Below are 11304 nucleotides of genomic sequence, written 5' to 3'. Positions count from 1 at the left end.
ACAATTATGGATTCTTTCCACTGTTGAGGGATTTCTTCTTTATTCCATATTAAACAAATTAATTTATGAATTTGACATATTAACGAATTTCCACCATATTTAATTAACTCAGCTGGTATTAAATCTATGCCAGGTGCTTTGTTATTCTTTAGCCTTTTAATAGCATCTTTAACTTCAGTCAAGTTAGGTTCTGGAACTAAAGGTTCTGCTATGTGTACTTCATTTACTTCTGATTTATCTCCTACATGGACATTTAGAAGGTCATTAAAGTAGTTCTTCCATCTATTTAGAATATCGCTTGGGTCAGCTAGAAAATCACCGTCTTTATCTTTTATCAGGTTTACTTTAGGTTGCCACCCCTTTCTAAATTCATTTACACCTTTATATAAATATCTGATATTTTTATTTTTGCTGTTTGTTTAAATTTCGTTAATTTTGCTTTTCAAGTAATCTCTTTTTTTACTTCTAAACATGCGGTTAACTTCTCGCTTTATTCTATTATAATTGCTTAGATTTGTATCATCAGAGTTATTTAACCACATAAGTCTAGCCTGATTTCTTATTTATATTAGATTATGACATTCATGGCTTACTTTTTCTTGGTTTATGATATCCTATACTTTCTTTAGCTGCTGATTCTATTGCATTACGTATGTGCTCCCAATTCTTATTTACGTCTGTTTCATTTATATTTTCATCATCATTTAAATCCTGCAAAACATCAAATCTATTTGACAGTTTAATTTGGTAATCTTTCTTAATTCTTTCATCAGCAAATTTTCCTGTATTAAATTTTAGAACTTTTAGATTTTGTTGCTTATAATTTATCATAATGTGACGCACAGCATCTATAATGCGTTAGTTCCTGGTATTTAGTTGGTATTGAGTATGCTAATGGTGATAATTGTGGTGCGAATTTCTCAGAGTCAGTATCAGGAGTTGGGCTTGGTGGAACAACATGACAACCTAAATTTTTGGCGAAACTAGTTTTTTGGCCCAAGTGGTGTGTTTCTACCATATCCAATAATTTCAGGTGTTATTTCTATTAATGTCTCACCATGAAGACAGCCATGTTGCTGACTAAATGATTTTCCGCTCTCTTTCTTGAGAAGAAAAGAGAAGCAGTCCCTCTGAACTCAAGGCATTCTGGAACCAGTTCCTCTAACAGTGCCCTGTTCCCCAGGGCTATGTGTGGGGTGGCTCCATCTTGCTTGAAAATATTACATCCACTACCAAATAAAAATAATAATGTACTGTTCTAACATAAATAACATAAATCACCAACTTCCTCTGATTTCCATGTTTCGTTTACTTTTTTTTGTGTCCACCCTGTATAACCAACTAACAAGCTCTCTGGCATTCTAAAACCTGAAAGTTTACTCCCGCGGTAACCTGTCTCTACCCTCGGTAAAATCAACCCACTCTTGATATTCCATAGGAATTCCTTTGAGGCTCATCTGAATAGTCACTCCATTGCTTTCTTACAGGTATATTACCATCAGGCAGGCGCGGTTGGCCCTATAGCGCACAGGATCAGTGAACCCCCAGTAATATACGATAATCACCTCGAGAATGAACAATAAACAATGTCTTTACATTTTCACATTATTTCGCTAAAAATTCTACACAATAAGTCATGTATTTGTGCCCGTAACACGGCGAACTCTCTTGCTGAGAAGAAGAAACCGCGATTCGGCCGCCCTGATACAGACCCTCAGTTGAACCCCCACAGGACAGCTCGTGCCATTGTGAAAGCTTCGTGCGGGAGCAGAAGCGCGAGGAGGGTATAGGACAAAATACATGGGAGATGAGATTTGCAGAACCTATGTTCAACCCAACGGTCATGCGCAGTTCGTTCTCTCGCAGAAGGCGCGGGACAAGGCTCCGATCTCGTTGCTTCCTCCCTTCCAGTGTTGCTGTGTGCGGTTGAAGTTTGAAGCGCACACATTACATATTCAATATTCTCTTTGTATCATTTTTGTACTGAACTTCTTGGAATAAATGCAAAATTGTGGCAGAGATGGATGAGTGGAAACAAATAAAAGCTGGAATTAGATGCGATGAATTAAAATAAAGGAGATACATTACCAAAATAGCTCGTGCATGCATTCAGGTTTTTCCTTAAAGGTGGAAACACTTCGGGTTCGCGAAAGAGAAAGAATGGCGCGAAGACGTGACTCGCTGTCGCCCGGTGTCAATCGTCTCAAGTTTGTTAGTTTTTGAAGTGCTTGGATACTTGTTGGAAAGTATTAAGTGATGCTGCGAGTGAAGCGAGAGATGGACTTTACCTAGGTTATGTCACATGATGCAGTGTAGGCGTTGCAGTCCGCGCAGGTAAGAAATGACCGATAGAAATGCACGTAATTAACGTAAACGAACTTCCTTGTCCACTGAAAAAAAGCATGTGCTGGTCGACCAGCCCCAAATTTGAACAATTTCTCTATCTTGTATCAATGAAAGGGTCTCAGGTTCGATTTCTAGTATGCACATGCCATTAGTTGCCATTTCCCTTTAATAAATGTAGGACCAGTTCTGATTAGTCGGCATGGACGTCTGGAAGGGGAAAAGGGGGCAGCCCCCCATGGAAATTGAATGTAAACCAAAAATTATATATTACACGCATATAATTTAATTTCAGTCACAGTAATTTTTGGTAATTATTATAAAAGCGTTGCAGTAACTTCAGACTGAAGGAGTGTTTTTTGCTCCTCCTGAGGAAAAAATATATTACTTGCCCCTACTTGAGGACGTCCATTCCAACAAAACTCAACTTTTTTCATAAAGGCACAATTTATTGTAGTTTCAGCCCTAAATTTATTCGCACACCCCTAATACAAAACCTTATACTCCCATATAAAAAAAATTCTGGACAAATCTTTTAAGCCCGCCCCCCCCCCCCATCCTTTTGTTAGGCGAAGGAAGTTTATTTTGCGGAAACTGAATATATGTCACATGACTTCAGTGAACCCCCGGGTAAATAATGCACGAGCCGCGCCTGCCATCAGGCTAACCAATAATAACCCAGTAAACTTTTCTAATAGTTCCCACGAGTGTTACAAGCCTCGCCAACTGAAGTTGTCTGGATTTTTGTTTTCTAATAATATCAGGGGATCAATACATATGCAGTTCCTGTCCTTTAAAAAAATGATATGGTTAATCTAATAGCAGTGAATTCAAATAGTGTCTTTACAGAAAGAACAGCAACGAGTTTACCATTTAAATTATATTAAAATATTCAGAAAATTTTCCAGAAGAGACCAGGGTCAAAATTGAGGTTGTGCTTTAAAACTCGTACAATTGTATAATTAATTGCATGTGATTTTGAGTGCTATTTTCCAAGAAAGAGGTTTGCATCTTCTTAACTTTTTTGTTTTATATTTTTACAGTGACTCAAACAATAATCATTGTTGATGCAAAGTTCATTAAAATAGATATTGAGAAATACTGTGTATAATTGTGCGTTCATGCATAGTTCTCTGTATTTCTTCAGTCATATTTTTCCTTCTGAAATAAATGTACTGCAATATGCCTAGTACTATAGTAATCACTTGAATATAGCTGTAAAATTTCCACTATATGCACTGACGTGTTTGTGGAGCAAAAGTAACAAAGGGCAGATGAATTACTATGAAGAGGAAGAAGTAAGGAAAGGAAAAGACAACATTCATATAAAAAATGCAGGATTGGCCATTTTTATGAAGAAGGCATTGTGTGAGATCTAAAAGCAGAACTTGTATGTAAATGTAAGGGCATAATAAACGTGACCAGAGGCAGAGCAAGGAGTGGGCAAATTGGGCGACCACCCAGGACCTCGTGCCTAAAGGAGCTTCCCGTCCCATGGGGTTGAAAGGAAAAATGTAATAAAGAAGTGAAAAAAAATATGGAAAAGGTTAATTTTTGTGGGCAATAAAAGTAAAACATTCTGTTTTTATCTAGTCTTCAATTCTAGTTAAACCATAGAATTTGAATGAATACGTCAAATCAGGGGCATAACATTCACGCAGATGAGCCCTAAACCTAAGGGGCCCAAGAAAAGTTTAAATTATCGCTGTATTTCTCATGTGAAAAATTTACGCAAAAAATCACGATAATCTGCTTGGACGTTTTTACCGATTTAATCTTTTCTTGAATAAAATGCACTTTGTCTTGTATTTTCTTCTTTCTCTTGTTGACCTTGACCTCCCGATTTTAATAAGTTAACTACAGCACCTCCAACTGCACGAAGCAAGTGTGAGGCATTTAAATTCTTGTGTTGTTTCCTTCCTTTTACAGCAGGCCCATTCCCTGGATTGAAAGGGGGGGGGGGGGGGTGTCCGACAAAGGGATGATCCAAAATGCTGTTGGATTGATTGAGTTAGGTTATTTTACGTCGATTTTGTGACATTTTTGCTTAATCGCGACGATGAGGATGAGTGATGATATGATGAAATTGATAAAGGAACACTCATAAAGAACACCTATGCCCAGCTAGGAATTCAAAACCGGAACCCATGATGTCTTAGCGTGCTGTGATAACCACTCCATCACGGTGGTTGGCGAAACATGCTTTACCATACATTTATTTTAGTTGTTTATACGATTTTTCCATTGCATTTTCAGTTGTATAGATAAGAAAATTTTCATTACTGACAAGAGTACCGTTTCCAGACAGCAATATACTGAGCACAATAAAGGATGTTAGTTCTACAATTATATTACTGAAAACATTAAGAGTACAGTTCCACTACTTAAGATAGGAGAAGTAGTTGGACTACCAAAAACAGTAGAAAACATTAGCAATATAGTTCATCTACTGAAAACAGTAGATGTTTGAAAACACCTATTGATCTACTGAAAACAGTAAGACAGACAGCTGTTCGTGAACAGCCATGATATTTCTATGTTTAGAAAAAAACATGTTTATAAATTGTATGATGTGTATGGAGTTGAAAATAATCGGGAAGGGGACTAAAAAATATAGTATATCAATGGTTATAAATGTAAAATGATTAAATATTGCAGCGTCGGACTTGTGGAGCGTGCCTCTCTCCAGAAACAAAATCATTTATGCAATGAGAAAACAGAAATTCTTGCAAAATCTAAAAAAAATGTCAGTGTCGTTTTCGTAAGTTTTTATTGGTTTACATTATGGCATTTCATGGTTCTAGGGGGAGGCCATTTTCCCTTTGGCCTGTGGAAACGCATCTTTATGAAAGATGCTGCTGTTTCTTCTTACAGCGGGCGGCCAATATGCTGGCCAGGCCCGTACCCAGGGGAGGGGCCATGCATGCTATGCCCACCCTCGAGGCATGAAATTTTTAAATGTGAACCTATAAAAAGCTACGAAAATAAAATCGATGATTTCTCAAACTTCTAAATATTTCAATTTTGTCCTTGCATAAATGAATGTGTTTGTTGTGTATACAGGCAGGCTCCAGAAGTCTGAAGCCTGCAATATTGGGCACTTTTAGTTTTATGACCACTGATGCAAGGCTACTAGCAGTTGCGGCGATTGGAGGAGCGTAAGGGGCAGTTCCCCCTACTATTTCCACTTTTGCTTCTGCACTATGGCATATTAGTGCTAAGCTTTGTCTACCCAGACCCAGTGGAGGCAGATTGTGGTTCGGATCCCACTTTAAACTCTAGGTTCAGACCCGATTAGTCTATCTCTGCATAAAAGTGGGCCTAAAACTAAAACTCAAATTTGTCTGCTAAGAGAAAGTAAATTGTCTTTGGCCGCCACACTTTTGGCACCCCATCGCCACTACTGGCTACCAGGTGAAAACTATTTCTCTCCCTTTCTTCTTTGGTTAACCATAGTCCGCATGGCTCACATTTAGAATCCTTTATTGTAGTATTAATAATGCTAATGCATGTAATTTAATGCATACCTAACTATATTACGTGGGTCGTTCAATATATAAGTTTCCGTATGCTGTAAAAAAATATTTTTAAGATACATTAGAAATCTATACATACATGTGTAGGAGGATCCTTCCTCACTTCTCCACATAATTCCAATAGAGATTCAGGCATTTATCCCACCCTTGCACCAATTTGTCCATACCCTTTGCAAGAAAATCAGGGCTCTGGTTATTGAGCACTATTCTCACATTCCGCTTCACTTCTTCATCTGTTTCGAAACGGTAACCTTGCAATTCAGACTTTAACACCGGAAAAAGATGGAAATCACTCTGGCTGTGTGGAGGGTGGGGCAGCTGTTCCCACCCCAATTCTTCAATTTTGTGTTGTGTTTTCACTGCTGAGTGGGAGCGAGCGTTATCGTCTAGAAGAATGGCACCAGCTGACAGGAGACGCGAATTGCATTTTTCAGTTTATCCAGTGTTTGACAATAACGGTCAGCATTAATTGTTTTTCCTCGTTCCAAAAAGTCCATAAGCAGAATGCCCTTAGCTTCCCAGAAAACGGTCACAAGACCTTCCCAGCTGATCGATCCGTCTTGAACTACTTCGTCACAGGAGACTGTCTGTGCTTTCACTCCATGGATGTTCTCTTGAAATTGCTTACTTAACACAATTATTTGAAGTGTATACCCAACAATAACATAATTTTTGTATTTCTTATTCCATACTTTTCTTATTATCATCATTTGATTTAACTATTGCAAGGGAAGATTTTGTAATGATGAAAATGTAATGTCTGTCTATATTATTTTTTAAAAATTAACTGCAACCCCTTCCATATTTAAAAATTGCTTTAAGTTCTTGAAAATAGTCAATTTAATCACATAAAAGTTTTCTTTGGTGCATGTGAATCTTACTTGATTACATATAATATCATATATTGGGGGGTCAAATTTACCCCACACGCCTACTTTAGGTGATGAAAGAGGTGCACCTGGTTAAGGGTTAAAGCACCAACTCAATCAATCAATCAATCGTACATATATCTTCCTGTGTAATGTACTAAATCTTAGGCACGCCTGGATTTCGAATGGCTTTGGGTGGTGGAACTTTCATAAGCAAAGGATATCGACTTGAAAGAAAATAATACTTTGTAAAGAGACAATATTTAAAAGAAAATAGTATGTGCAAGAAGTATGCGAAGGACCAAGAGGAGAAAAAAATAATTTGGTGCCCTCTGAAAGTATACATGTCATATTAATTATTATTGTTGCCACAGGACACTGGAAAGAAAAATATGTAAAAATGTTCTTAAACCCTTCGCCTACAATGATATCATTCATTGATGGGTTCAGTCACATTATTATTTGTTTTCAATGAATAGTTGTTTCACATATGAAGGGCCAGGGGGAAAAACGATGAATGTCGATTTTTCGCCCATTTTGAGATCACAACGCCATCTGATAGTTCAGAAGCTGTACTATAAGAATGAGAACGGCCTTGGTTGGGAAACGATGAGAAGTGCCTGAAAAACGCATTATTATTTTGGCATATATTAACGTTCTTATGGAAAGAAATACTTTGTTTTTCACTTCCTGGCAAATTGTCTCGAATGAACATTCATCGTTTTTCCCCCTGGCCCTTCATATGCTTACGATGATGTCATGAAGGCCCACTTTACTAAACATAAACAATAGTACTTTCACCTAGAGTGCAATAATCTCTAGCTACGGCTATTCTTGGAAGGATTTTCTTGCTTAATCCTATGCATGTTTTCCTGTATTTTCGAATATATAGCTTTCACAAAACTTCAGTTCACCCTACGTAATTTCCAAAGTTTGAAAAGAGAACAACACATGGAAATAGTGTGCTCTTCTTCTGCCATCTTCATATGCTTTCATCAGTTTCGCTCAGATGCAACAATACACCAGTTCCTTTCATAACCTAAATGAAAACTATTTATCTTCACCTTACGCATTTCTAGGAACCTATCGCTGTCTGAACGTCTCTCAAATTTAACAATTTGAATCATTATATTCAACTCGATTTCAAAAATGCTAATATTCAGAAATTCATTTTAGATAGCACAAGGTCATATGCCTCCAGTGAAAATATAATATTACGTACATTTTTTGTATGGAAAATCAGGAAATTACAAAGAGGAAAGTAATTGGAAGCGAAATATACCTAGGTAATATTAAATTCCCCCTGTCACATAAAAGTATACATATTTGGGAAAGTAAATTCTGATAATGCTCACCCGATGGAGTCACATAGTGGTTCGGATCTCGCTTTAAACTGTACGTCCAGTCCCGAATAGCCTTACTGTGCATAAAGTGGACTCAAAACACCAACTCAATGAATCAATCTGATATAGCTCAATGAAAATGAACAGTCAATGTTAAAATTATTTTACAAAAAAGAGGTTCAAATTTAATAAGTCACTCGAGGATGTTAGGGCCCATTTTGACCCATTTTGGGGCAACTGTTTCCATTTGGGAACAATTGAAAAACCATTCATTTTTTAAGAAATATTATTCAACTAAGTAATTTTGCACTAAACCTAAATATAGATTGTAATGTGTATGTCCGAGGCAGTCCGAGGTTCAAGGCTATGTTGTAGTGATAGAACTTAGATGGTTTATAATAATATCAAAACAAATAAAAAAAATCTCAGATTTATGACCGAAGAAACCTTGGGATCAAACAGGTTTATATTTATAGTCTTCTTTTATTGAGTTGCAGTAAAGATTTAAAGGAAAAATGTTATCACAACTTTTATGAAGAATATCAGAAAATAACTAGGAGAGAGAACATATGAAGATAAATATACCATTTAGTTTACAACTTTATGAAATGGAGAAATTACACACATTTAGGAAAGTATAAATACAGCAGGAAATGTCTGATGAACACAAAGACAAGAGAGGTAGGTAACCATGAAAGAAGTTAGTGTGATATTACTTCTGTATATTTTATATCTCGAAATGTAGAGGTAAGATCATGTGTCATTGCAGTATATAACGAAGAATAATTTCGAATGTGTTATTTGAAATTAGTTGGTAGTAAGTAAAGGCCGAATCACACGGAACTGGATATCCAGTTAGTTGGCGCTGAACTAGCTACCTGTCCGGATGTGATGGCTGCCTGGCTGGCTGCTTGACTGCTTTGGAGGAATAGGACATGTTTTAATTGCTACTGGCTTTCCTCGACGGTTGGAATTAGTACCACAACACTTTTTCCTCGTCTTCTTCTAATACGTAGCGTAAAAGGTAGGCATGCACACGTGCTAGTGCAACGTCATAACAATGACGTCAGACTTGAACTTAAATGTGGAACTTGAATCTTCAGGGTCAAACAACACGATTCTGCTTATTCTCTTTGCGATTCTGGAGCTCTTGTTTTAAATGGCGGCGTAGCAACATCATTACTTAAAAACTTGAACGAAGAAAGAAGTCATTTATTGTGAAAGACTGCCCTCAAAAATAGGCACAATAAAATTGGAAATAATTAATTTAAAACTAAATATTGCCTCAAATTCGGTACATTTTAAAATTGTATCAGAATTCTTAGGTGACAGATTAATCAACACATTGAGCAACAAAGTGTTGTGGCAGCAATACATTCAAGCCTCTCCTGCAACGAAGTGTTGTGGCAGCAATACATATCCGTTTCGTATCTTTCCCACTAAATGCTTGCCACATGTGGACAAATATTACATTTTAAACTTTATTTCTACATATTTTCAAGTAGTTCTGCCATTATTTTGTGAAATAATGGTTAATTTTTAAAGAGCGTCTCCCTTCAACCCAGAGTGTTGTGGCAGCAATGTATACTCGTTTCTTATCTTTCCACAACATACATGCCATATGTCTTGAAATATCTGGTTTAAATTTCATATCTACACTTTTCAATGATTTCCGTCATTTCTTTTATTTTTTTTTTGTCGGATATAATTTAATTTTTAAAACGTCTTTCTTCAACCCGCTCCTACAATGAAGTGTTGTGGCAGCAATACCCTATCCGTTTCACATCTTTCAAAACTAAATGCATGCCACATGAAGAAAATATTTTATTTAAACATAATTTCTGCTTCTAAATGGATTTTCTCAAGGAATTATGTCATCAATTTGTAGAATAACGAATATTTACAAAGAGTGGCTTCCTTCAGACCACTTCAGCAACAAACTGTTGTGGCAGCAATACATATTTGCTGCTTATATTTCGCACTGCATGGTTGTTGTATGGGAAAATAATACATAATTTCAGTTCATAACCCTTTCCTACCATTCCTGTTGCTGGTATGGCACAATTAAATAGATTTCTCATTAAAATGTACTTTCCATCTTTACAAGAAATTCCGTCATTATTTTATTGAGTAATGAATATTTTTAAAGATCGTCTTCCTTCAAACATTTGTAACAACCATTATAATATTTATTAAAATGAGCAGCTTCCAAATAATAAAAAAAACAACTTAAATGTAGCATATTTTGTATTGCTTTTCAACACTGTTGGCTAATCATGTAAAAAACCTTGGCCAAGATTCGAAGCAAGAATCTGTTACAACCACCATATAAGCCAATCTGACTCATTAAAGTAAAGGCAGTGCACATATTGTCATGACATGTTTTACTTATCACTGCCAGGAGTGAGCAAGACCCAACAATATGATTTTCATTTCGTGAAATTCGTATGTAATGTGTGTGAACCAATATTAAATTTTTGGACATTTTAAATTAATTTAATTGGTGTACAATTACTGTCGAACTAAAAATTATAGATACTCCAGTTTGTACTCCATTTAAAAATGATCCAGTAGACCTACATACAATACAGCAATCATCTGCAAAAAAAAAAAAAACAACAAAAAAAACCAAAAAAACAACAACCTGTTAGCATAGAATAACGCAGAATCGAATAAGCTAAATTTTGCTGCAACCTAAATGTCTACTGGTTAATTTCTAATTGGAGTCCAAACTCTAGTATCTATAATTTTTATTCTGTCAGTAGGTGTCTGCCTCCCTATTTCACTTCTAGAGGATTGAGATTCGTTTTAACGCAATCCCTGGGTGAGAACTCATCCTTCCAGCCCTCTAGCTGGTGAAAGTAGCAGTGTGTTACTAATTCATGGCTTCAATTCTCTGGTGCCATGTTGCGAACGTTCAGTGACAAGATGATCAGTCGACAACCCAATCTATTAGGGCACCAAGGCAGCCAAACACAAACATAGATCTGCTTGAGGAAATAGCACACTAAATGTAAATTACTTTAAACTATACAGTGAAACCCCCTCTCACCAAGGATTCTTGGAAATTATATTCTTATATGTGAGAAAATTTAATGATGTTGTTTATAATTGAAATTTTGTAAAAATAAGTGCACATCATCTTTTCCCTTTTGCATAAATTATAATCTACTGTGCTGTCATTCATTCTTAATAATGTGTAGTGAACTTGTG

Source organism: Lepisma saccharinum, chromosome 9 (assembly GCF_977018435.1).
Source record: "Lepisma saccharinum chromosome 9, izLepSacc3.1, whole genome shotgun sequence".
Lineage (NCBI taxonomy): Eukaryota > Metazoa > Arthropoda > Insecta > Zygentoma > Lepismatidae > Lepisma > Lepisma saccharinum.
The sequence above is the reverse complement of the archived record's forward strand: the minus strand, read 5'-3'. Positions refer to the sequence as shown.